Raw genomic sequence first — 24,252 nt, 5'->3', positions numbered from 1 at the left:
CTCATTGTTGCCGTATGTTCTCTTGTGGCTTTCTAACTCTCCCTGTGGTTTTTAATTTGAATTTCTTTCATGACTAATGAGTTTGAGCACTTTTTGGTGAGGGGGCAGAGCCAGCTAAAGCTTTATTTGGGAAAAGACATTTGAATTGACTTTTAGTTAGGGGCATGGGCAAGAGAGGATACCCAGGGCCGTAGACTACCCCCAAGGGTAGAATGAGGAGTGGGGCTGAGCCTTAGGTGGGCCCCCTATTCCCAATCACTCCCCTGCACATTCCCCCAAAGGCTGTATGGCAGCCACAGGAGAGAAGAGACCGGGAGGGACCGCAGTGCCTGTTTACTTGGACAGGACATCAGACGACTCAGACAGGAGCTTCCCATTGTGGGTCTCAATCTTCTTTACAACCATGGCCTTGGAGAAGCTGAGCAGCTGAAGGAGCTGGAGCCCCTGACAGAGCTGAAGCTGGACTGGAAGAAGCTAAGGCTGTAGCTGAGGCCAAGGCTCATAAGACTCCCATAGACTGAGCTCAGTTCACCAGAGTAGCTGCTGGTGGTCTTGGTAGGGATACTCGTGTTCAGCATCCCAGATTCCAGCCAGCTTTCCTCACCCTCCAGCAGTGTGGTAGGTGGTAATCTTGATGTTCAGGGCCAGCATGATGTTCATGAGCTCCTGGTACTCACGCAGCTGCCACGCCATTTCCTAGTTGGCTTGCTGCAGGGCACCCTCCATTGGCATTGGCATCCTTAATGGCCAGCTTTCTACACTGCTCTACATCAGTGATGGCAGCCCCCGGGAGGGCCCTTTGGCCTTTGAGGGCCTAGATTTCGGCCTGGATTTGTCTGATGTTCTGGCTCATCTCAGAAATGTCTATCTTTGTGCGTGCAACAGAGGTTATCCCTATGCTTCCTAGCCAGTATCTGCAGTTCCTTGTCCTTGATCTGGTACATGGTCTCAGCATTGGCCTGCCTGTGGTTGGTGAGCTCCTTGTACTGGGCCTTGACCTTGGCAATGATGCCATCTGGTCCAGGGAGCATTCTTGTCCATGAAGAGGACCATGGAGGTGTCAGAGATCTGTGACTGCAGCTGTTGGTTCTCTTCTTCATACAGTGGCCTTAAGGAGTTGTTCTTGTCGGTCAGCCCCTCCAGGTGGGACTCCAGATCTGCCTTGTTCATGGAAGCTTTATCCACAGCCATTTTGATAAGGACAGTTTCATCCTCCATCTCTGCATGCTCTTTGATCTCTCTTTAATCTCTTGCTTGTGCTTATTCTTGAAGTCCTTCACCAGCCCCTGCATGTTGCCAAGTTCTGTCTCCAGCTTCAGCTTCTCCTGGGCCACTGTGTCCAGCTGCTGCCCAAAGTTGTTGACGTAGCTCTCGAACATGTTGTCCATATTGCTCTGAGCCATTTTCTGTCACTGTAAGAGGCTCCACTTGGTCTCCACAATCCAGTTTTGCTGCTCTAGGTTCTACATCTTGTTGATAAAGCAGGTGAACTTGTTCTTGAGGGTCTTGATCTCTTTATCCTGGGTTTGTACAGCCTGGGTGTTGGGGTCCACTTCCAGCTTAACGGGGCAGAGGAGGCTCTGTTTCACTGAGAGCTGTGATGTTCCTCTTTCTCCTGGCCCCGATGTAGCCCCTGACCACACTCATGCTGGTGGCCAGGCCAACCCAGAAGTTGCTCCTGCTGCCCACCTGGGAGAAGGCCGAGCAACTGATGTGGGTGCCAGGCACGCTTGTGTACGAGTGGCTGCTGAAGGCCCAGGGACCAGAGGTGGGCACCTTGTAGGACTTCTGGGTCACCCTGATGGATGCAGTGGAGGCTGGAGTGGAGGCAAGTAGGCTGAACCAGACAGAAACTTGAGGCACTGAGAACCACCCCCTAGATGTGGAACCTTGAGCACCTTTTAATATAACAACCATATCTTTAATTTACCTGCTCCATTGCCTTTGTCTCAAATGCCTTTTCCTTTTATTCTCTGCCTATTCCTTTAAGGGTCAGTTCAAGGGTCACTTTGTCCATGTAGCTGTCTCTCACCAGCTCTGTCTTCATCTTCCACCCCTACCAAACCTTGCTCTCTCCTCTCCTCCATTTTCCCAGCATTTTGTGCTATTTGACTTAGGCAACTGGGAACTGGGGAAAGATATTACTTTTTTTCTGGTTTCCATTAGTTTTCCTTATGATCAGCTAGGAGAAGCAGAGTAGGTGGAGAGGTAGTATAAATACCCAGGGTGGTTTTTTCCTGGGACTTGAAGAGAGGAGTAGGGCACAGAGATGATTTCTTCCAGAACTGTTAAGGTTTCACCTCATTTCTTCAAAGGCAGAGCTTATAATCTGGGAATTTGTAGGAGGGTCATCTCATAAATACCCTGAAGGTATACTCCTGGTTTTGTTTTTTTGGTTTTTGTTTTGTTTTGTTTTGTTTTGCCAGGCACTTTTCCTGGTTAATAGAGCCCAAAACGCTAAAACAAACTTTCTTGGAGTTATCCTGCTGGGTATCAGCTTTCCCTAAAACCAAAATTGCTGCTTAGTCTAGACCTGCACGTTTATCGTTCTATTTTAAGAGAAGCCCCAAATCCACACCAGAACAGCAGAGGTGGCTGCTCTACATAAAACTGCCTTTCCCTGTGGCATGGACTTGTCTCCCTCACAGCCATGAACTCTTTGTACATTTTTTGTCCCTGGCTCCTTCTGGGCAGACCTCAGGTGCTTTGTTACCATCCAGGGCAGCAGCACAGCCGGAAATAGCACTTTCAAAGTGAGAAAAGAGAAAAATAGAATACGTCTCAGTCACAGAAGAGGAAGCCTGAATCCCGAGGGTGGTCACAAAAGACCACCTGTTAATTAAGCCATGACCAGACGTGCCTGGCTGGGTCTTCCTGTCTTTCTTTTCCTCTGACTCCATGGACTGCATTTTCCCTTTACATTTTGCTTCTCTGTCTGGATTTCCTGGGTGAGTTGGTAAAGCACTTTAGTTTTCTGTGATTCTCTCCCGCAGTGACCTCAAGACAGTGGTGTACTGGTAAACTTTTAACAACCAGCTTCCAGGAAGAGAAGCCTTGATTGGCAGCGTTTGCCCATTTCTGTAGTGTAAATACTTTTTTAAGCTACTAATGTGATAACCCTGAAAATGGAGTTGGGCAGAGATGTGTAAGAGCACACAGTTATATAGTATCTCCATCATATGAGTGAAATAGATGTAAATCACCTCAAGAACATAGATCAATGATTGGCAAATTATGCCCTGTAGGCCACATCTGACCCATGGCCTGCTATTGTGCAGCCCATGAGCTAAGATTGGTTTTTATCTTTTTAAAACATTGTTAAAAAAAAAAAAAAAGCAACACATGACAGACTGTCTTTGACCCTTAACGCCTAAAATATTTAGTATTTGTCCCTTTGCAGAAAAAGTTTGCTGACCCCTGGCATAGATAACAGTAAAATGTTGTAAAATAACTGGGAAGTGGTGAATTTGGGATATTTTCAACGTTGGATTTTTTTTTTTTTAAAGATTTTACTTATTTGACAGAGAGACAGCAAGAGAGGGAACACAAGCAGGGGGAGTGGGAGAGGGAGAAGCAGGCCCCACGTGGAGCAGGGAGCCCAATGGGGGACTCAATCCCAGGACCCTGGGATCATGACCTGAGCTGAAGGCAGACGCTTAACAACTGAGCCACCCAGGCACCCCATTCATTGTTGGATTTTAATATCATTTACTTAATTGTTAATGTATATTATTTAATTTTTAAAATAATAGCCATATTTCACAACCAGCCACAAAGTTCCTCCAAATTTAATAGCTGGTTCTCATGATCCAGTAAGAGCTGACTTTAGCATACCACTGCCTCAAGGGTCATTGCTTCGGGGACCTCAAGGTTCTTTAATCCAATCTCTTCACCTTATAGATAGGGACACTGAGGCCCAAAGATAATGATTTACTCAAGATCACTCGGCCAGTTAGTGGCAGAGCCAAGTTTTCTGCCCTCCCCCCGCCGCCCCGTTCTGTTGTATTTGGTCATTTGATGCTGTCTAACAAACACCTACGGTCCCTTTTTTATTGCTTTTACCTCTTAACTCCCTGATTTCCTCTGAAGTTCGAGCTGGCACTTGGCCCCATATGGTGCGCCCTAGCACTGCACAGCCTGGGCCAGCACATGGAAGAACCGGTACACAGACTAACTGGGACTCTGTTCAGATTCACTGACTTACTTGTTTTTGTGTTTATTTTGAGGATAAATATTCTTTTTCTCTCCTCCAGATTGTTGCCCCCCTGGGTATTTTCTCAACTCCTGACTTTTCACCCAGTCTTGGTTTCTTCCGACAGGATGGGTGTTCTTGTACTAGCCTCCTTGACCATCACCTCCCCTTTGGGGTTGGCACTGGGCACTCTTCTGCTAAGTCTTTATTCTCAGCAGACTGGGACCCTGTTTATTGTGAGAGAACCTGATGTTTTCTGAGGAGCTGAGGCACAGGTTGGGGAGGGAGCAGAGGAAGCTAGGCCTGAGAAAGAGGAAAATGCTGGGGGTGGGGGTGGCTGGGGCTGCATCTCCCCCCCAACAGTGAGTTGAGTGAGGGGTTAGGATCCAGGCTGGAGAGAGGAGGGAGAGGAAAGCAAGGAGCAGAGACAAGTTCTGGGTTCGACGGCTTCCATAGTCCCACAGGGCTAGGCTAACCTCCTGTGCTTTGAGGGCATCAGTGATCTCTCTAGTAAGCTTATAATTAACTCCCACATACTTTGAGCTACTCTAAGTGGATTCTTGCTCCTTGTGACCATTAAAACACTGGAAGTCTCAGAATCTTTATGGACTGGGACTAGCTGAGGCCCTGAGGGCAGGTGACCCAGTGAATGAGCAGGCACCTTTCCATCGGAGTCCCCTTGTTGTCCAGAAGCTAGGACAAGGTTCCAGTTGCTTTCTGATGTTTTCTCTTCCTCTTTTCCCAGAGTGGTTGAATGCCAAATGGTTGTTATAGCACAATTAATGTAGTCACAGGCAGGGGCAACTATAGATATTGGCCTGATTTTGATATATTCCTAGGTTCCAAAGAGAAAGTGATAAATTATAAAAGATTTCCTATGAATATATAAGTAGAAGAATCTTAGTTTGAAGAAAGTTTTCATTTTATGTTTACTTCTGTAAAGCGAAACTGAATCTATTGGAATCAGCAGTTCGAACAGATCATTTGGGAAAGCACATACATCTGGCATTAGAAAATCAGGGATTTGGGGCGCCTCGGTGGCTCAATCAGTTAAGCATCCGACTCTTGATTTTGGCTCAGGTCATAATCTCAGGGTCTTGAGACTGAGCCCTGCGTCGGGCTCCATGCTCAGCACAGAGCCTGCCTGAGATTCTCTCTCTCCCCTTCTATCCTCAGTCACACTCACTTGTGCACTCTCTCTCTCTCTAAAAAAAAAAGAAAAAATCAGCAGGGATATTATAAACCTATTTATTGTTGAGACATCATCATGCCATTAAAAAACACTTGTAAAGAAAAAAATATGCTCAGAACTCTATTTCCCCGCAATAATACTTTCATTTTGTCTGATTTTCTGCCTGTCCTTATTTACATAGATAAACTTTTGCACAGTTGTGTGCAAAATGATATACATACACATTTTCAATTTTGAAAAGTTTCCATGTTTCTGCAATCTGTGAAGTTTTCATTTGTAACGGTCAAGTGATAGTGTTTCTAGTGGATTTACAACAGTTTGCTTAAATATTCTATAATTAGATATTTAGATTGCTTCCAATTTTTGGTGTCATTTTTGATACTTCAGTGAACTTTTAAAAAAAGATTTTATTTTAGAAAGTGAGCACGTGGGGGGAGGGGCAGGAGGAGAGGAAGAGAGAAAATCTCAAGCAGACTCTACGTGGGGCTCCATCCCAGGCCCCTGCGATCATGGCCTGAGCTGAAATCAAGAGTCGGATGCTCAACTGACTGAGCCATCCAGGTGACCCGTGAACATTTTTTATATTTGACTTTAAGATCAAAATGCAAAAATCCCCTGGAGTGAGATTACTAGGTGGTGAGAGAAGGCTGGTTCCAGAAGGAACACTGAATTTAGAGTCAGAGACCTGGGATTGATCTTTGATCTATTACCTGTGTGATCTTGGGCAGATTACTTCATGTCCATGAGCTACAGTTTTCTCACCTGTAAACTTGATTTATGCTGTTTCATACCTCATAGGATTTTAATGAGCATTGATGAGATACCATAAGTATTAGCACATAGCATATTCAAATGAGTTAGTTGAAAGGGGATAGATGTTTTTATTCTTCTTGATCCATATCACCAAATTCTTTTTCAGAAGATAGAATCATCAGTTGCATATAAGCATATATGCAACTTACCAGAATTGAATTTTATGATTTTAAAGGTCAAAGTAACAGGCAATATGATATTAACAGATACTTAGGGATATTCTGCAGTGTGCAAAAGAAATGCTTAGATACTAAAAAGTAAAAAAAAAAAAAAAAAATTACAACAGTAGGCAAAACACAGCGTGGTATGAAATGACTGAAATAAGAGGAAGGATCAAAGAGACCAGGGTGGGGAAGGGCTGTGGCAGAGGAAGTCAGTACTTTTCTGATGCATCTCTAACCTTTGTCAGGTCAGCTTATGGGTGGGCCCTATTCAATATTTCCCTTTCCTTCTAGATGGGCAGTGCACAGTTCTCTCCCAGAGCCCTGGCAGATGCTCCCCAACTCAGTTCTTCCCTGCCCTCCACCCTTAGATGAGCAGATGTAGTGCAGGGAGGGAACAAAGCCCACATTGTAAGCCCAGCTGTCACACATGGCTCCCTGCTTCCCTCCCCACCATAGAGGCTGCCCCCATGCTGCCAGAGCCTTCAGCCCACTTCTCTGCCCACTCAAGCTCAGCCCTGCCAGACCCCAGGGGCAAACAATGCCTGCTTGTGCTCACGCACTGGTTTCCTTCTTGCAAGGAAACCGACCTCCCTTTGCAGAATAGCCTTTGGCCCATCTCTGACTTAGGAAGGTGGGGTTCTCTCTCTAAAGTCCTTGGCACTGGAAGAAGGAACAGTCACCTCAGTTTCAAGGGATCTGGTGGAAGTGACTTGGGTCTATTCCTTCTTCTCATGAGGCTTAAAGTGGTCTTGACCATAAAATGAAATAGAAACATCAGAACAACTATGGTGAGCCCCATGCTTCAGAACTGTTCTTCTGGAAAAATCCGTAGTCTCTACAGCAGTGGTCCTTATTGAGCACCCATACTTTGGGCTGAAGAAAATATCTCTGCATCAGGCATCTGATTTAAAATCCAGTATAAAAACTTTCTGACGTGGGAGGAGGATTTCTTCTACTTTCACGGTACTTGCTCTTCTATAAAGCTCGTTCTCTTCTATTTTCTTTGAGGGAGGCAGGAATATAAACAGGGAAACTGAGGCCCAGGGATGGAGAGTAGTTAATAAGTTTGGAACTGGGACTTCGGAATCTAGGTCATCAGTCTCCTGGGCAAAATTGTGTTCTTTTTACCACACCACACTGAGCTTGGGAAAAAGCATGGAGAGCGCAGGAAATGAGCAACTCCAGGGATGTAGAAGAGGGTCCCGGGGGTAAGCCTGGAGGGGCTCTGCAAACAGGAGAGCTACCCTGTTTGTGGAGCTTGTGGAATCGAAGCAACACAGGACTCAGATTTCTTCTGAGTTAGGTTTGCGCCAGAGTGTCTTTATGGTTTTCTGCAGTATCTCTGTCCCCAGGGTTCTTTGGCTTCTAGTAGGACTGAGAGGATTCCTCTGAGCTGAGCATTAGTGAGAAGCCGTGGACTGAGGGCAGCTGCTCAAAACTGGATTGTAGTTGCTGGTGGATCTCAGATCACTCTGATTAGAGATTGATCATCTCTGTTTTTCCCTTCCTATGGACCCTCAGTGTTTCTCCCTTCTCATCTGGGGTGATCGTTTTAAAAGGAAACTCCCCCTGTTTAGTGGCTTTCCATGGCTCCCCATTCCCTCAGGAAAAGTACAATCAATCCTTGCAGGATGACATACAAGGTCTTTTTTTTTTTTAATTTTCCACAAAATACAGTTTATTGCAATTGTTTTTGTTTCAGGATCCAATCAAAGATTATATATTACGTATGGTTGTCATTCTTTCTAGTTTCCTTTAATTTAGACTACTGAATGGATAAAGAAGATGTGGTCCTTATGTACACAGTGGAATATTACTCAGCCATCAGAAAGGATGGATACCCACCATTTGCATCGACATGGATGGGACTGGAGGAGATTATGCTAAGTGAAATAAGTCAAACTGAGAAAGACAATTACCACATGGTTTCACTTATTTGTAAGAACATAAAGAATAGCATGGAGGACATTAAAACAAGGTCTTTCTGGGCCTGTGTTGGACCCTAGCCCCTGGCCCTCCCCCCTCACTGCTTTTCCTCTGACTCCCACCTTGACCCTTTATACAGAATTTTATCAAGTTTCCTAAATGGAGTGTGCTGTTTTATGCTTCCGTGCTTCTCTTCACGCTCTGCCCTCTGCCTGGAATGCCTGCCTTACCTTATTCCCCTGCAGAGCTCGCATGCATTCTTTAGGACCCAGCTCAAACAAATTTTTCTTCCTCAGTAGAGGGTCCCCCTAATCCCACTTCTGGTCTTTCTGCCACCACGGCCCCTATTACAGCACTGAGTACTCTGGTCATGTGTCTCTCTCCCTCTCTAGACTGAGAGCTCTTGGGGGACAAGCATCAGACCTGATTCGTTTTGGTGGCCTTGGCACCAAGCAGGGGTCAGAAGGCTTGTTGAATGATTGGTCAAGGGGTTTTCTCTGGACTTCTGGCATAAAGTGCCTCTACTGGGCTCCAGTCCATTGCCACATGGTAGCTAGAGTATTCTTTTAAAAACATAGATGGCGCCATATTGCTCATCTGCCTAAAATTCCTCAGCGGTCTCCTGTTGCATTCTGGGTAAAATCTTTGTTACGGTGGCCCCTGGCTCCCTCTGATCTCGCTGTGCATGTCACTAGAGCCAGCCCGGGTGCTCTCAGTTTCTGGAACATTTTTTCCTGCTTTGAAACTTCACAGTACTGTTTCTTCAATCTGGAGTGCTCCTTCAGTTTGACGTGCCCGAGCCAGCCTGGCTCTTTGTCAGCCCCCCTAGCCTGTGAGACGGCCGACCTCAGGTTCTGGGGCAGGAACTCCACGTGCCGTGAGATTGCTTACCTGGTGTGTCCGGGAGCTGGGGCGGGCACCACCCTTTAAAAGAGTGAGAAGAAGAGAAACAAAGTGGTCTGGGGCCTTGAGGAGGCACAGCAGAGGAAAGAAAAGGAAAAAAGGTAGGAATCAATCAGTCAGACTCTTATCAGATCTAAGTCCAAATTCTGGCTCCATACTCATTAGTTGTGGGATTTTGGACAAGTTACTTAGTCTCTCTAACCTTAGTTTTCTCACCTGTGAAATCGGGTTAATAATGGTTCTTGCCTCACCTCATGGTGTTGGAGTGTGTAGTGAAGTTTAGCACAGTGCCAACTTTATTTATAATTAATGTATTAGAAACACTGTGTGGATAAATATATAAGCATTTATTCAAAATCACTTCAGAATCTCTCTTCCCCCCTTCTTCCTCTCTCTCTCTCCTCTCCCTTCCTCTGTCTTTCTCTTTTATGTTTTCCCTTCCCTCCCCTCCCCTCCCCTCCCCTTCCCATTATGTTAGGTGCCTAGTGTGGTAAGAATGTGTGTTCTGTTTTCTTTTCTTGCCCACATTCCTGGGTGAACTTGGAGTTTGTCTATATGACCTAGCCTCAAATGACAGACCCAGCAAATCTGAGGAGGTGAGGGGTGGTGGGGGGTGGCTAAAAAGGTTCTGGGGATGAAAAGGTTTCAGCTGGGCCTGCCTCCCCTGATCTCTCCCCTCCACCCACGGCCCAGCAGGAAGTCTCCACTTGTGGTATGAAAATGCCCTTTCAACAGCACCAGTGTGGAAGCTCAGATGTTTGTAACAGTTGCTTAATTTCAGGAACAGAGATATATTTTGCCAAGTTGTGATCCCACCGGGCTTCTGAGCAGTCTGAACTTGGAATGAAATCCAAACCACGAAGTCTTAAACTCTTGAAACTGAAGATAAAAAAGGGTGGTGGTGGGGGGAGTGATATCCAGGTTCAAAGAAAAAAGCTTCACGAGGATCCTGGATGAAGGAGTTGATCTAAAATATAATCATCCAAAAATAATAATCTAAATGTTTCCTTTAGTAGAATCAGAGACCTATTGGTAAAACTTTCTCTATAACAGATGCACAAAAAGGAAGTGTGGGGGAATGGTTTTCCTTTCCTTTCCTTTCAATCAAGAGTTGTTGTGTGATGTCACCTGCTAAGAGAAAATGTTTTTCTTTTTTGACTAGGGAAGATCATCTATGGTGAATGGATTTATAAGTTTGAATCCCAGTTATATTGCTTACATTTTAAAGGTGTAATTCAAAATTATCCTGTTCCAAGGCGGAGAGGCCTTAAAATGAGTGAGACCAAAGACTGTTAGCATAGTTCAAAGCAGATTGGCAGTTCATAAACAAACTGGGATTATGAAGGGTAGTTACTCTGATGTGATATTTCCTACTCCTTCTTCAGGATGCAGGTCAGATTTTAGCTTCTCTGTAAAATGTTCCTATTCCTTTTCCCCTCAGCCTGTGTCCGCCCACTTCCCCTGGCCTGTTTCCCTCCTTACTCCTACCGGCTGCCTCCTGCCTCAAGTTTGTGGCCCTCCACTAGACCTGCTGGTCACACCACCTGCCTCAGTCTGCTGTCGTCAGGACCCCCCTCACAAAGCCTGAAATCTTTGGGAAAGGGTGTGGGGTGGGGGAGTGGTAGGTAGTCCAAGGTAATGGGTGTTTCCCCATCCGATACCACTCTGAGTTGAAGGGGGGTCTTAGTCTACCTACCTGCTTATGGGGTGGAATAAGAGATGGTCCCTGCACATCCCTGGGGGGGGCGGATTGCTGGCTAGGATAGGAGTCTGGAAGCTCTAGAAGGAAGAACTGTACATGCAGAGCCTGTCTCAGGGATCAGACTTGGCTTAGCCAGCTTTACCAGTCCTGTAGTAGAGAAGGAGAGGTTGCAGGAGACAGTCCTACTGGCCTGAGTTGACTTAGACCGTGACTGTGGTGAGGCCTGGGACCTTAGGAAGGGTACCTGGGTGAAGAGAGGTCTCAGCAAGGTGGGATGCATGAGGTTATGTTTTGTTTTTTTTTTGTCTTTTTCATTTTAATTTATTGTTTTCTGATTTCAAACTTTTTTTATATGAGTATAGTTGATGCACAGTGTTGCGTTAGTGTTGGATATATAACATAGTGATTTGACATCTCTATATGTTATGCTCTGCGCACCACAAGTGTAGCTACCATCTGTCACTGTACAATGCTGTTATAATATCGATGATATTCCCTAGGCTGTGCCTTTTATTCCCATGACTTATTCAGTCCATAAATGGGGACTGTATCTCCCACTCCCTGTCACCCGTTTTGCCCATCCCTCCACCCTCCTTCCCTCTGGCAACCATCAGCTTGTTCTCTGTATTTATAGGTCTGATTCTGCTTTTTGTTTATTTGTTTTATTTTTAGATTCCATATGTGAGTGAAATCACATAGTATTTGACTTTCTCAGTCTGACTTACTTAGCGTAATACCCTTGTGAGTGTATGGTTTAAGTTCTGTCATGGCTGCCCTGGAAGTTGGGCCCATGAACCTAACTTGATAGGACTAGAAGAAGCTTCCAGTAGAAAACTAAAACCCTAGAGCTTCATGGGGTGGCAGGCTTAGTATGGGGCCATAGGGGGAGAAACTTACACCTCTGAGGCTAGACCCTTCCTGCTTTCTGGCTCTGGATTCAAGAACCATCCATGGTTAATTCCAACACAGGCCCATCTGTGAAGTCCTCAGCTCTCTCCTCCAGGAAGCTTAAAGTCTGGCCTGGACTGAGAAGGAGAGGAATGCACACTCCCTGGGCTAGGAGGTGTGCCTTTAAGAAAGGACTCCAGTGTGAGGCTTTTATGGTAGTACCCAAAATGGTGGTTTTAAAACAAGTTTGCATTTTACTTGACACTACCCTCCTAAAAGCGGAGCCTAAACTCCTTTTGAATATGGGCTGTCCTTTAGACTCACTTCTAATTAATGGGATGTGCCAGAGGGGATGGTACATGACTTCTGAGGCTAGGTTTGAAAAAGCGATACAACTTCTTGGAACCCAAGCCACCATGTTGTAGGGAGGTCCAGGCCACAAGGAGAAGCTCTGTGTGGGTATTGGAGCTGATAACGACCAACTAAAGTCTCAGCTAACAGGCAGCTTCCATTGCCAGACATTAAATGAGAGAGCCTTCAGATATAATGAGATGAGCCTCCAGCTGTTGGCCCTGCCCAGCTGATTTCACCTCCCACTCCCATGCCCTGCCCGAATTGCAGATTCATGAAAGAAATAATTGTTGCATCGTTTTTATCACGAAGTTTTGGGGTAGTTTGTTGCATAGCAATAGGTACGTAGAACACAAAATGCCAGGGTTCTCTGGCTTCTGTCATTTGTTAGACATGTAGGTATGTTGTCTTTTGTCCCCCAGCAGAAGAATGGTTCAGTAAATCATGTCACACTCAAAATGCAGAATGTCATGTGGCCATTAAAAATGCCATTTTTGAAGAATTTCTAATGATTTGAGAAGACACTCTTTTCATAGTATTGAATTAAAGAATCTAAGTGAAACATTGCATGCATGATAGAATCCCAATTCTGTTTTAAAAACATGTGCATAGGAAAAGAACTAAAATGGAACACATGTATAGGATGAAGTGGTAGGATTATATCTTTAATTTTTATCCATTTCCAATTTTCTGTAATGCATATATTCTGTTCTTATAATGAAAAAAAATGGTTACACTAAAAGAGATGATCTATGCCTTTCTTTTTTTGTCACACTAAACATGGTATCATTTTCTCATCCTTAATTTCTAGTTTCCGACTTTGCCTAAGGGGAGATTTCATATTCATTCCAGGAAACCGTTACAAATAGATAATAGTAATTGAAAAACTAGTTTCATCAAAACAAATGTAGATTAAGTGAGTTTTCATCAGACTTCAAAAAGTTAGTCCTTTCATTTCTCCCTTCTCCTCTTCTGTCTTCTTCTCTTCTATAAGCATGACTGAACCATGTTGCATCCCGCTGAGTGTCAAAAGTCTTCTCAAAACTTCACGCTTTCTGAACAGTCTCCTGGAACTGTCTCCATGCTGCTCTGATTCCCGTTCCCAAACTTATGATTTCTCTCTCTCTCAGGAGCAAGACATATCTTTCTGGAACTGTGTCTCTAAAAGGCACACACGCTGTGCAAAATTAGTCTCCAGATGAAAGCTTTCTCCCCACCCCCCGCCCCATAGCTCTAACTCAGCGTTGTAATCCAGGAGATAGTAAATGGGTCAAATCATGTTAGATTTGGAAGAAACCCCATAGATGATCTGATTCAACCTCTTTCTTCCAAAGAGAGGGAAATCCAGTTGTATTCCCAAGATCACAACATGAATGAGGACAAACCAGCAGCAGGACCAAGTTTTTCTGACTGGAGACAGCAGAGCCTGGTGGAAAGACTGAGGTTGTTGGTACCAGACATGCTTGGGTTCAAGCCTTTGCTCTGTCAGTTACTGACTGTAAAGTTGGGCAAAGTTACTAAATCTCTCCAAGCCTCAGTTTCCCCATCTGTAACGTGAGGAGAATAGCATGTACCTTGAGGAACGACTATGGTGTTAGAAATACTACATCTTCCCTTCACATGATCAGAAGACAAAGTGGCTCTTCCTGGGTTTAATCTGATCTCATAATTTCTTCAGAGGAATCAATTCAAGGATCACTGATACAGACACATATAGTCCCAAGAGACAAATGTAGGCATTTTCAAAGTCCACAGTTTTAAACACCTGAGTTAACAAATACCTTTCCTAGGCCAACAGCACCCTCCTCCCAATCGAACCACTTTGCCTCTTATCACCTGGTGGCTTGTCATTGCCCCTTCACCTGATTTGCACCCTGAGCTAAATACCTCATTCTTCTCCTACTGTCCATGGTTTACTTTACTTCTGTACCCATTTTTAAATAATTCTTTTCCTTTTTCTATATCTTCTAACACATGTCAGTTACCTCAGAAAAATCTCTCTTTATTTTATCCATAAATTTAAAAACTCCCAAAGTCCTGGAAGACATGTATAAAAATACTTATGGTCGTGATTCACTTGTGTGCAGGAAAATGAAATCCACATGCTTTTTTTTTTTAGTGCTATTAGATTGTAATAAAACGTGATTAAAAATGAAATAACATTTTTCATCCATCAGATTGGCAAGAATAACAGACATATTATCTATTGTTTGGGTAAAGGTGAGAAATTTATATACTATTATGTTAATGATATATATAAAGTATAATATGCACTATTATCTTGCATCAATAAGTGATTATTGATGTAGCCCTTTTGGAGAACATTTTGGCTCTATTTGTTAAAGTAAAAAATGTATTTATCCTTTATTTGGATAAATGAACAAAGAGACATGTCTAAGAATATTTACTAAAGCATCATTATTGTTTTTTTTAAGTAAGCTCCACACCCAGCGTGGAGCCCAATGTGGGGCTTGAACTTACAACCCTGAGATTAAGACCTGAGCTGGGATCAAGAGTCAGACGCTTTACTGACTAAGCCGCCTAGACTCCCCTAAAATATTTATAGTAAAAAATAAAACACAAATGTTTTTTTGTAGGGAAATGATTAAATGAATTATGGTTCATTCATTTTGTGGAATACTCTGAAGCTGTTAAAAAATAAATGTATCTATGTTTGCCAACATGGAAAGGTCTCTAAGACATAGGGTTATGTGAAGAGCACAAGTTGATGAACAATATATATGGTATGATACTATTATGTAATAAGTAATCACATAAAGATATGGAAAGATATGCTTCAGATGGGTAGAGTGTTTATTTTTGGAGAGGAAAGTGGTTTTTTTTGGGAAAAAATTTTAAATAATTAGGATGTTTTTACTTGTAAAATTTAAAGAACAACACTTTAAAATTAAATATGACTAAAAAACATAAAAACTCCCCATGTGATTTTGATGTTCATACAGGTTTTGAGACCAAAATATGTAATCTTTTGCTGTATAACAAATTACCTCAAAATTTAGCAGTTTAATGTAACACACATTTGTTATGTAATACTTTTTTTGGGCCAGGAATCCAGGTATGGCTTACCTAGACCTTCTGCTTTAGGATCTCTCAAAAGGCTGCTCTCAAGGTGTTTTCTGGGGCTATGATCTCATTCCACTGGTCTATTGGGAAATGCTCTGCTTTTAAGATCACTCACATGGTTTTTTGGCAGAATTCAATCTCTCCTAGGCTGTTGGATTGAGAGCTTCAGTTAGTTCTTCACGGCTTTTAGCTGAAGGCCACTCTCATTTCCTTGCCACATGAGCCTTCCTGGTTGTGGCAGTTTGCTTCATCAAAGTGTGTTAGCTGAGAAGGCAATAGAGAGATACCAGCAAGATGGAAGTCCATCTTTTGCGACCTACTCCTGGAAATGACATTCCATCACTTTGCCATAGTCTTTTCATTAGAAGCAATTCACTAGGTCCAGCCAACACCAAAGAGGGAGCGGATTACACAATGGCAAGACTACCAGGAAGGGAGATCACTGAGTGCTACATAAGATCCTGATTACCACAGAAACCACTGGCTTGGGGCGCCTGGGTGGCTCAGTTGGTTAAGTGTCTGCCTTCAGCTCAGGTCATGATCAAAGGGTCCTGGGATTGAGCCCTACATCAGGCTCCCTGTTCGGCAGGAAGCCTGCCTCTCCCTCTCCCACTGCCCCTGCTTGTCTTCCCTCTCTCGCTGTGTCTCTCTCTGTGAAATAAATAAATAAAATCTAAAAAAGAAAAAGAAAAAGAAACCACTGGCTTAGGTAATTAAGAAAAAAATCTAAAAATGAACTTGTTTTTGTCAAGCACCATCATTCAGATTTTAAATTTGCATATTCAGTTGCATTTCTACTTTAATTATAATAATTACTTAAACATTTTTATACCTTAATGTATTTCTTCAACAGTATCTCAGAGTGGTTAAATATACGTTTATGGACCAGCCTAGGAACTCCATCATCATCTAGGTCAGAGTTTCTATGGGAAAATTCATTTGAATTCTGTACAGCACTTCCACACATTGTGGGGACATCATTCACTTCTAAACTGAGGCCATAGGACCACTCAATCTAGAAATTAAAATGGCCAATATATCTTCAGATCTCTTTCTCACTTCAGAATTTGCTTGTGTTTCAGTTCACATTGCTGTATAAATACCATCCCAAAACTTAATGGCTTAAAACAACCACGATTTTATTATTGTTCATGAGTTGGTGGTTAACTGTAGTCAGCTATTCTCACCAGATGGCTGGAGCTGGATGGTGTAGGACGACCTCACTCACATGTCTGGTGACTAGGAAACTGGTTGTTTAGCTGGGACAGCTCTTTACTCCGTGTGGTCTCATTCCTCAGGAAGCTAACCTGGGCTTCTGCATATGGCAGTCTGAGGGCGAATCTCATTGGTCAAGCAAGTTACATGGCCAAGCCTGGAGTCAGTATGGGAGGGGACTCCTGAAGGGGAGGCCTGAGTGACCAGGGGCCATTACTGACCATTCCTGCCACAGTGTCAGAAGTTTTCAAAATCTTTTGTCACTTTCTTGTTCCGTACTATTTTGTTCAACATAGCCACCAAAGGGTATGTATCTTGCCAACCAGTAAAGGAGTTGCTACACTTTTGGGTCTCACTAGGGAGTATATCTCAGTGACAACTGATCTAGTCCTTGTCCAGAGCTAGGCCAGGGCTGTTGCAGTTTGAGGAAGTAATTTTTTTTTTTAAGATTTTATTTATTTATTTGACAGAAAGAGTGAGTGTGAGCACAAGCAGGGGGAGTGGCAGGCAGAGAGAGAAGGAGAAGCAGGCTTTCTGCTGAGCCGGGAGCCCAATGTGGGGCTCGATCCCAGGACACTGGGACCATGACCTGAGCCGAAGGCAGACGCTTAACCAACTAAACCACACAAGCGTCCCGAGGAAGTAAATTTGAGTGACATTTCTTCCATTCATCCCTGTACTCTAAGCTCTATCCTCATAGCATTGAAAACCAGTCAGCATCAACATGCATACCTGGACTGTAGTAACTCAGCCACCTGCAAGGAAAAAGCATCACCAAGTAAGAGCTTAATGTCATGCCTTTGACTTTTTTTTTTAATTAAAAAAATTTTTTTTAAAAGATTTTATTTATTCATTTGGGACACAGATAGAGAGCATGAGCAGGGAGAGAGGCAGAGGGAGAAGCAGGCTCCCCACTGAGCCAGGAGCCCGATGTGTGGCTCGATCCCAGGACCCTGGGATCATGACCTGAGCCGAAGGCAGACGCTTAACCATCTGAGCCACCCAGGCGCCCCCGTGCCCTTGACTTTTATTCATGGTCAGTATAAGAAATGACCGTTGGAAGAAATCTGTATATCTTTTAGAATCAATGTGGAGGATGCTATTGGGAATGATTTTCAGTGTCCCTCATATGAAGTGCCAAATGATAAATTCCTTCCAGAAATTAGTATCAGGAAAATGCTTATCTCACCTGAAAAAGGGTAATCAATCAGTCTTTCTTTATAAGGCGATAAGAGTCGATAACCTTTCTTTTTTTTGGCTTTGGATGGTAGAAATAACTAAAGTTAAATGTAATGTTTTATTATAGTAACTCTATTAGCCACATTAGCTATGGCTTTTGATACATTTATTTCCCTCTTTCTCTTTACCAGATGATATCTTTCTATTTTAAATCCTAATTTTTGAGGAAGTGTTTTGGGGATAAAATTACAAATACATGAATAAACAGATAATATTAAGCAATCTCAGTTTTGCTGCTAACAAGTTGTGTAATCACTTAAAGATTTATTTATTTGAGAGAGAGAGAGAGTGCAAGTGGAGGGAGGGGCAGAGGGAGAAAGAGAGAGACAGAGAACTTCAAGCACACTCCACACTGAACAGGGAGCTTGATCTCACGACCCTGAGGTCATGACCTGAGCCAAAACCAAGAGTTGGTTGCTTAACTGACTGAGCCACCCAGGCGTCCCAGGTTGTGCAATCATTTAAAAAATAATCACCACATGATTATTTAAAATATAATTTCCCTTTTGCAGATAAGACCAAGCTAAGATTGGACCAAATGATCTTTAAAGTCCCTTTGGCTCTTAATAAGTCCCAAACTGTTTCTGTGACTCTTCCATTTGAAAATTTTATATTTTATGATTTATTCCAGCTATTAAATGTCTTAAATGGCTTAGTAGAAAAAGGTAAATTCAGACCTCTTTCAGTGTGGTTTAAAATTTTTTCGAATATTGTGAGTTTGGCAAGAAGTGATGGATATTGGCAAGCCTTTGTCCCTTGTTGCTGAGATCCAGATGTACAGCGTGTCTACGCAAGTGTAAAGCATATGGCACTGATTCATGGTATAGCTCATCCACAGTGTTCATCAAAACACACTTGACACCTATGAAACCTCTATGACTTGACATATAAAAAGCTTTAAGTTGGATTTGCTTTTAAAAATTACTTAGATGCTAAAAGTTACCAAAAGGCAACCATTGATTCTCAAGTGCTCTTAAATTCAACCACTTTCCTAATGGTAATTAGGGGATAATTTAGTTTTTAGACTCTACTCTGGTGTTGTGTGGTTTAGACTGGCTGATTTGTTTTACAGAAAACTTTTTTATTTTTAAAGATTTTATTTATTTGAGAGAGAGTGCGGGGAGAAGCAGAGGGAGAGGGAAAAGCAGACTCTGTGCTGAGTGCGGAGCCCAAAGTGGGGCTCAATCTCGGGACCCTGAGATCATGACCTGGGAACTGAAACCAAATTTGGAGGCTTAACTGACTGAGCCACCCAGGATTCCCCAGGAAACTTTTCAAAAAGAGACTTTGGATTGGAGTTTCTTATGAAAGCCCATTAGAACATAATATGATATTCCTGTATGATTTATTAATTGCTGCTATAGAAGCATAAGGAAGCATGAATATTTGTGCTGCAGCCTCATGGTTTCATGGTTAAGAGATTAGTTATGGATATCAAACCGCAGCTCTGCCTCTCTCTGTGTGACCCTGGCAGGTTACTTTTCTAAGCTTAGTTCCTTAAGTTTTAAAAGAGTGGCCATAACTATACCTGTTGTAGAAGTCTAAGTAGGAAATGTGTGTAAGCCACTTAGCACAGTTGGCTCTATCTACATTAGCTATTATTGATGCTGTATTATTATTAATGTTAAATTACATAGGAGTAGGCCTATTTTTTCCCCCTTTGTCTCTCTCTTTATGTGAAAAGGTTTTATTGAGATTGAAATGAGCTGAGTGAATTTAGGATTGCTGATAGTCCTATTTTCATATATGTGTAAAAGGAGCCAGTGTAAAAGGAGCCATGTGTAAAAGGGCTTCTGTCTTGATTCCTTCCCAGCGATGTTATGTTGAACAAACAAGTTTCTTCACTTCTCTGAACTCCACTTTTCAAAGCATAATGTCGGTTTTCCTGCCAGTCTGGCGGGTATGTGAAGCACAGGGCTCCCCACTGAGTCACCAACCTAGTATGACTTTTCATGAATACGCCAGCAAAATTCTGATAGCAAGACTTGCCTAAGATAATGGTTCCTGAGAGTCCCACATGGGGTTCTCAGCTGGGAGGTATTTGGAAAATGTTTGGGATTGCTTTGATTGTCATGGCGACAAAGGGTGTTGCCCATAATAGGCAGGGGGCAGGGATTCTAATTGTACCACAGTACATGAGATAGTCCTGCACAGTGGAGAATTGTTTTGCCCCAAAGATCAATGGCATCCACAATGAGAAATGTTGGATTTGAGGACTGAGAGGGGGTCCCTGGTTCAGAGTCATAAGGTTCAATTGAGGTGTGATCGTGGTGCCTCTGAAGGATGAAGACTGTTGAGGATCAAGGATGTCTTTGTGGGTGCTGCCTTTTCCAAGATTTCACTAATAGTATGGATACTGAGTCATGTCCTTAAAGCACTATACAATACTCGCTGGCTTTCCTAGTCACATGGCTTCCTTGCTCTTCCGTGCTGGCTGCCATACTCACCACTCAGGGCCTTTGCACTGGCTGCAACGTTTGTTTAGAGCACTCTACCTTACTTGCTTTGCATCACTGAGGCCTACTCTAACCGCCCAATTTAAAATTGTGCTCTACCCAAAACTCCTGATTCCTCTTATTCTGCCTTGCCCCACCCATAGTACTTAACATCTTCTGTAATATTATATTACCTATGTTGATCATGTTTGTTTTTCATTTTCTGTCTTCCTGCCACTAGGAATGTAAGCTCCATAGGCAGGTGTGTGTACATGAGAAAGAGAGAGAGTTTAATTCACAAATGTATTCTAAGCCCTTTATCCAGTACCTGGCACAGAACGAGTGCTCCATAGATATTTTTGGTGCATATATGAATGAATGAATACCAGCGAAAAGAGCTAGAAAATATGATGGCATGGAAGGTCTGGGTCTCAAACACAATAGCAAGAGAAAAATTTTAAAAAAGGGATAAATCTGAGAAATATGCAGGCCTGTGTGAGAAAACTATGACATGTTATAGAGAGGCATGAAAGACTAGAGTAAATGAGATATTCTCTGATTACTTGATTTGAGGAATTTTCTAATAAAAAGAAGCCTTTGACTTTAATAAATTTTTTTTAAAAAGATTTTATTCATGTATTTGACAGAGCACAGGGAGAGGGAGAATCAGGCTCCCCGTGGAGCAGGGAGCCCGATGCGGGGCTCGAGCCCAGGGATCTGAGATCATGACCTGAGCCGAAGGCAGATGCTTAACCAACCGAGACACCCAGGAGCCCCTTTAATAAAATTTTGATTAAAAAATATGAGTTTTTTTGAATTGACAAAAATGGTTCTCAAATATTTTGGGGGAGTAAATGTGAGAAAAGCTCAGAAATGTAAAAGAGTAACAAGGAGAGGCATACCCCAGTTTTACTGAAACCATTTATAAAATAATTAAAAGGTGCAGGAGTAATCAGGCAGAGCAATGGAACAGAATAGAAGCCTCAGAAAAAGACACAGTATGTATACAGATTTGGAATGGGATAAAGGTAGTATTTTGAATTTTTGAATTCACAGGGAAAAGTAGAAATAACTAACATTTATTGAGCACTATCTATTATCTGTGTTATTTACTTCTTGCCACAGAAGGCATGCACCATCATTGCCCATTTTTTACAGACAAGGGAAGGAGGTTTAGGTGCAGTCACTGCTGGGCCTGAAGTCCACTAGTTTGTACGTTGCAGAGTTGGGATTTGAACCTGACACCAAAGTTCATACCCTTAACCTCTGTCTTACATGAATAAAAGATATTGGCTAAAGGACTTGGAAAAAAGAGTCAGACACAGATTTAAATGTAGAGAATGATAATGTAGCAAAGACTTAGCTTTAGGGAATTTTTACAAAATATTTTTATAATAAAAATTTGAAGCCACATGAATTTCATTTTCTATTTTAAAATTATATATTTTAAAATTAGTTATATCTACAAATTGGAACATTAGGCAATTATCAGAAAATGAGGGAGAGGAATATTTAATTTGAGAAATTAATTGCAATATAGGTAAAAAAAAACAATTTGCAAAATAGTGTCCAAAGTATAATGTTATTTCTATAAAATGTGTTTATAAGCATCAACAAAAGAAGAACACCCCCCCACCCCACCCCCCGCCGCCCAGTGTAGGTTACGTATGTGTAAGGGAAGGTTAGCACCTGAAGAAGTCTGTGACTGTTTTTCTCTCTTGTGGGATGGTTTGCTGCTGTTGCCAGGCAGAAAATGGCACTCTGGTACCTTGCAAAAATCGATGCCCAGGTCTTTTTTGGCCACAGTCATTTCTTAACCTGTCACTCCTATCAACAAGCCAAAATAATAGCCTGACTTTCTCTGTGCCGACTTCCCACAGGGTTCCTATCTTCCTTGACCTGACATGTCAAACCCCGTAAAAGACAAATTGGAAGCCTTGTTAACTCTCCTTCGACTTTGCCTTGACTTGGAGCGTTTGAAGGTTGCGGCTGGTTAATGATGTCTGTTTTTGCAGTTACTCAGCCCAGGGCCTTGTTTCTTACCCAGGTGTCGGACTGGCGGGAGGCCGTTCTTCCAGCCATGAGCATTAACAAGCAGAGAGGTTCGTACACCAGCTCCCTGCTCCACCTGGCTTCTCATCTGGGACGCCCTGGGGTGGGGGAGGGCTGGGAGCTCTGAGCACAGTGACTGCGCTCACTCAGTTCCTGCCTCTGTGCGAACAGCACTTAGGACTCTGTGTCTGATTATTTAATATGAGTCGGCCTGCCTAGTTAAAATATGGGAACACAGTAAGATCAAACAGCCCAACGGGGGCTGGATCTTATTCATCTCTGTGTCCTCAACACTTTGTACTCAGTGTGATGTTGAGGAAGGAGCTGTGGACCGGGAATTCCCCAGATCTTATTTGGAATCCTTACTAGCTTGGTAATTCTGGACAAATGATTTAAGCTTTTTGAGCTTCTTCATCATCTATAAAATAGGTCTAATGATAGTCACCTAATATGAGCATTAGTGAGACTAGGTATATGAAGGCACATATCCCAGAGCATGGTACGTGCAAGGCTGTCAACTGTTGTCCATTGGCCGCGTTACAGTGAAGCCTGGACAGGCCTAATGGCTCCCAAGTGGGTGGAGAGGTATCCTCCCCGGCAGTAATCCTTAGTATTGCCACTAGGAGGCGTGCGAGCTCCATGACTGATTTTTTTGGGGGGGCTCCTCCTATTCCAAGCCAGTAGTGTGTGCGATTCAACTTCTGCAACTTTACGTTTATTATTTAAGAGTTGATGAATGGCCTGCTCCTGTATTCCTTTCCTATTCAAATTATTGTCCTTAAATTAAGACAGTGGTGCTGGCTTGTAAAATGTTGGATCCTTTTTGGTTTTTTGCTGATCTCCACTTGGGGGATGAGCCTTGGTCAATTGGCTACCCAAAGCTTAGCCTTCGTTTTGTTTTCTGTACACTTAATACCCTCGGCCAGTACCTTGCGTCTTGGTCCGACAGTTTGGACTATTTATGGGAAGGGGAGTGAAACTGGTCTTGATCCATTATCTTTTATAGAACCGAGGATGTTCCTCTGTGGCCCCAGATGTGTGCTGGCTGCTCTTTCCCGCCTATAGAGGAAGCATTCTCAGCTCCACCTTTGTTTCTTGTTTCTGGCTGTGTTCTTGAGCTGGAGCCGGATACTGCCAGTCAGAAGAGCTGGGTTTGAGCCTCACAGATAGTTAAGTTAGGAAGAGCCTTCATGGGGGCGCCTGGGGGGCTCAGTCAGTTAAGCCTCTGCCTTTGGCTCAGCTCCTCATCTCAGGGCCCTGGGCTGGAGCCTGGTGTCGGGCTCCCTGTTCCGTGGGGAGTCTGCTTCTCCCTCTCCCTCTGCCCCCACCCCCTGCTCATGCTCTTGTCTCTTCCTCTCTCTCAAATAAATAAAATCTTAAAAAAAAAAAAAAAAAAAAGGAAGAGCCTTCATGGAGGAATGAGTCCAGGCTACCCCCAGATGGGGAGATTGAGGGTCAGAGTGGGGCTAGGACCTTGGGCTTTAGTTTCTTCATGGGTAAACCAAGAGGATTGGGCTGAGTATTTTCTAACACCCTTCCAGTGCTGACATTTTTCCACTTTCAAATCTAGAGGACATGCTCACAAGCCCAGTTCTCCAACTCACCTGAGGTGTGTGAATTCCGGTTATGAAGAGCAGACAGAGATGTCGTGCATTTGAATGTCACTGTGATTTATGGGTGTTGTAGGAGCCCAGCCCTTGGAGCCCTGTTGGGGCTTTCTCAAAGTAGACATTATGCCTTGGAACAAGTTGTTCTGATGAGCAACACAAGAATACATCAAAGACTCCAGCTCCCCTGCCTGGCTCTGGGGCCCATGGTTCTCCTTTTTATAATCCTGTGACGTTGGGACAGCATCAATTTTATTTCCATTTGCTAAGCAGGGCAACCTGCCATGTGAAAGCAATGGTTCTGAGTATTCTCATGGAAGTACATGGCCAGCCCAGGAAAAGAGCCCAGTTTTCTGACACATGTGAGGCATGTGGTGTTGATTGCAGCAAGAATACAGAGGATAGAACCCACAGCTGTGTGAGCTTAAGTCCTGCCTGCTATTTACTGGCTGTGTGACTTTAGGCAGGTAGCTGAACCTCTCTGAGGCT

The 24,252-nt window shown here is 43.2% G+C and overlaps 1 pseudogene; it reads right to left on the bottom strand.

The window, feature by feature from the left end:
- Positions 1-333: 333 nt before the first annotated feature.
- The window catches only part of LOC114213474 (keratin, type II cytoskeletal 8 pseudogene), an 86,904-nt pseudogene continuing 62,985 nt past the window's right edge, over positions 334-24,252 (bottom strand).

This window comes from Eumetopias jubatus, unplaced genomic scaffold (genome assembly GCF_037043125.1).
Source record: "Eumetopias jubatus isolate StellerSeaLion01/CBP00866 unplaced genomic scaffold, mEumJub1_p1.0 scaffold_15, whole genome shotgun sequence".
NCBI classification, from domain to species: domain Eukaryota; kingdom Metazoa; phylum Chordata; class Mammalia; order Carnivora; family Otariidae; genus Eumetopias; species Eumetopias jubatus.
This window is presented reverse-complemented; position numbering and strand designations above follow the sequence as displayed.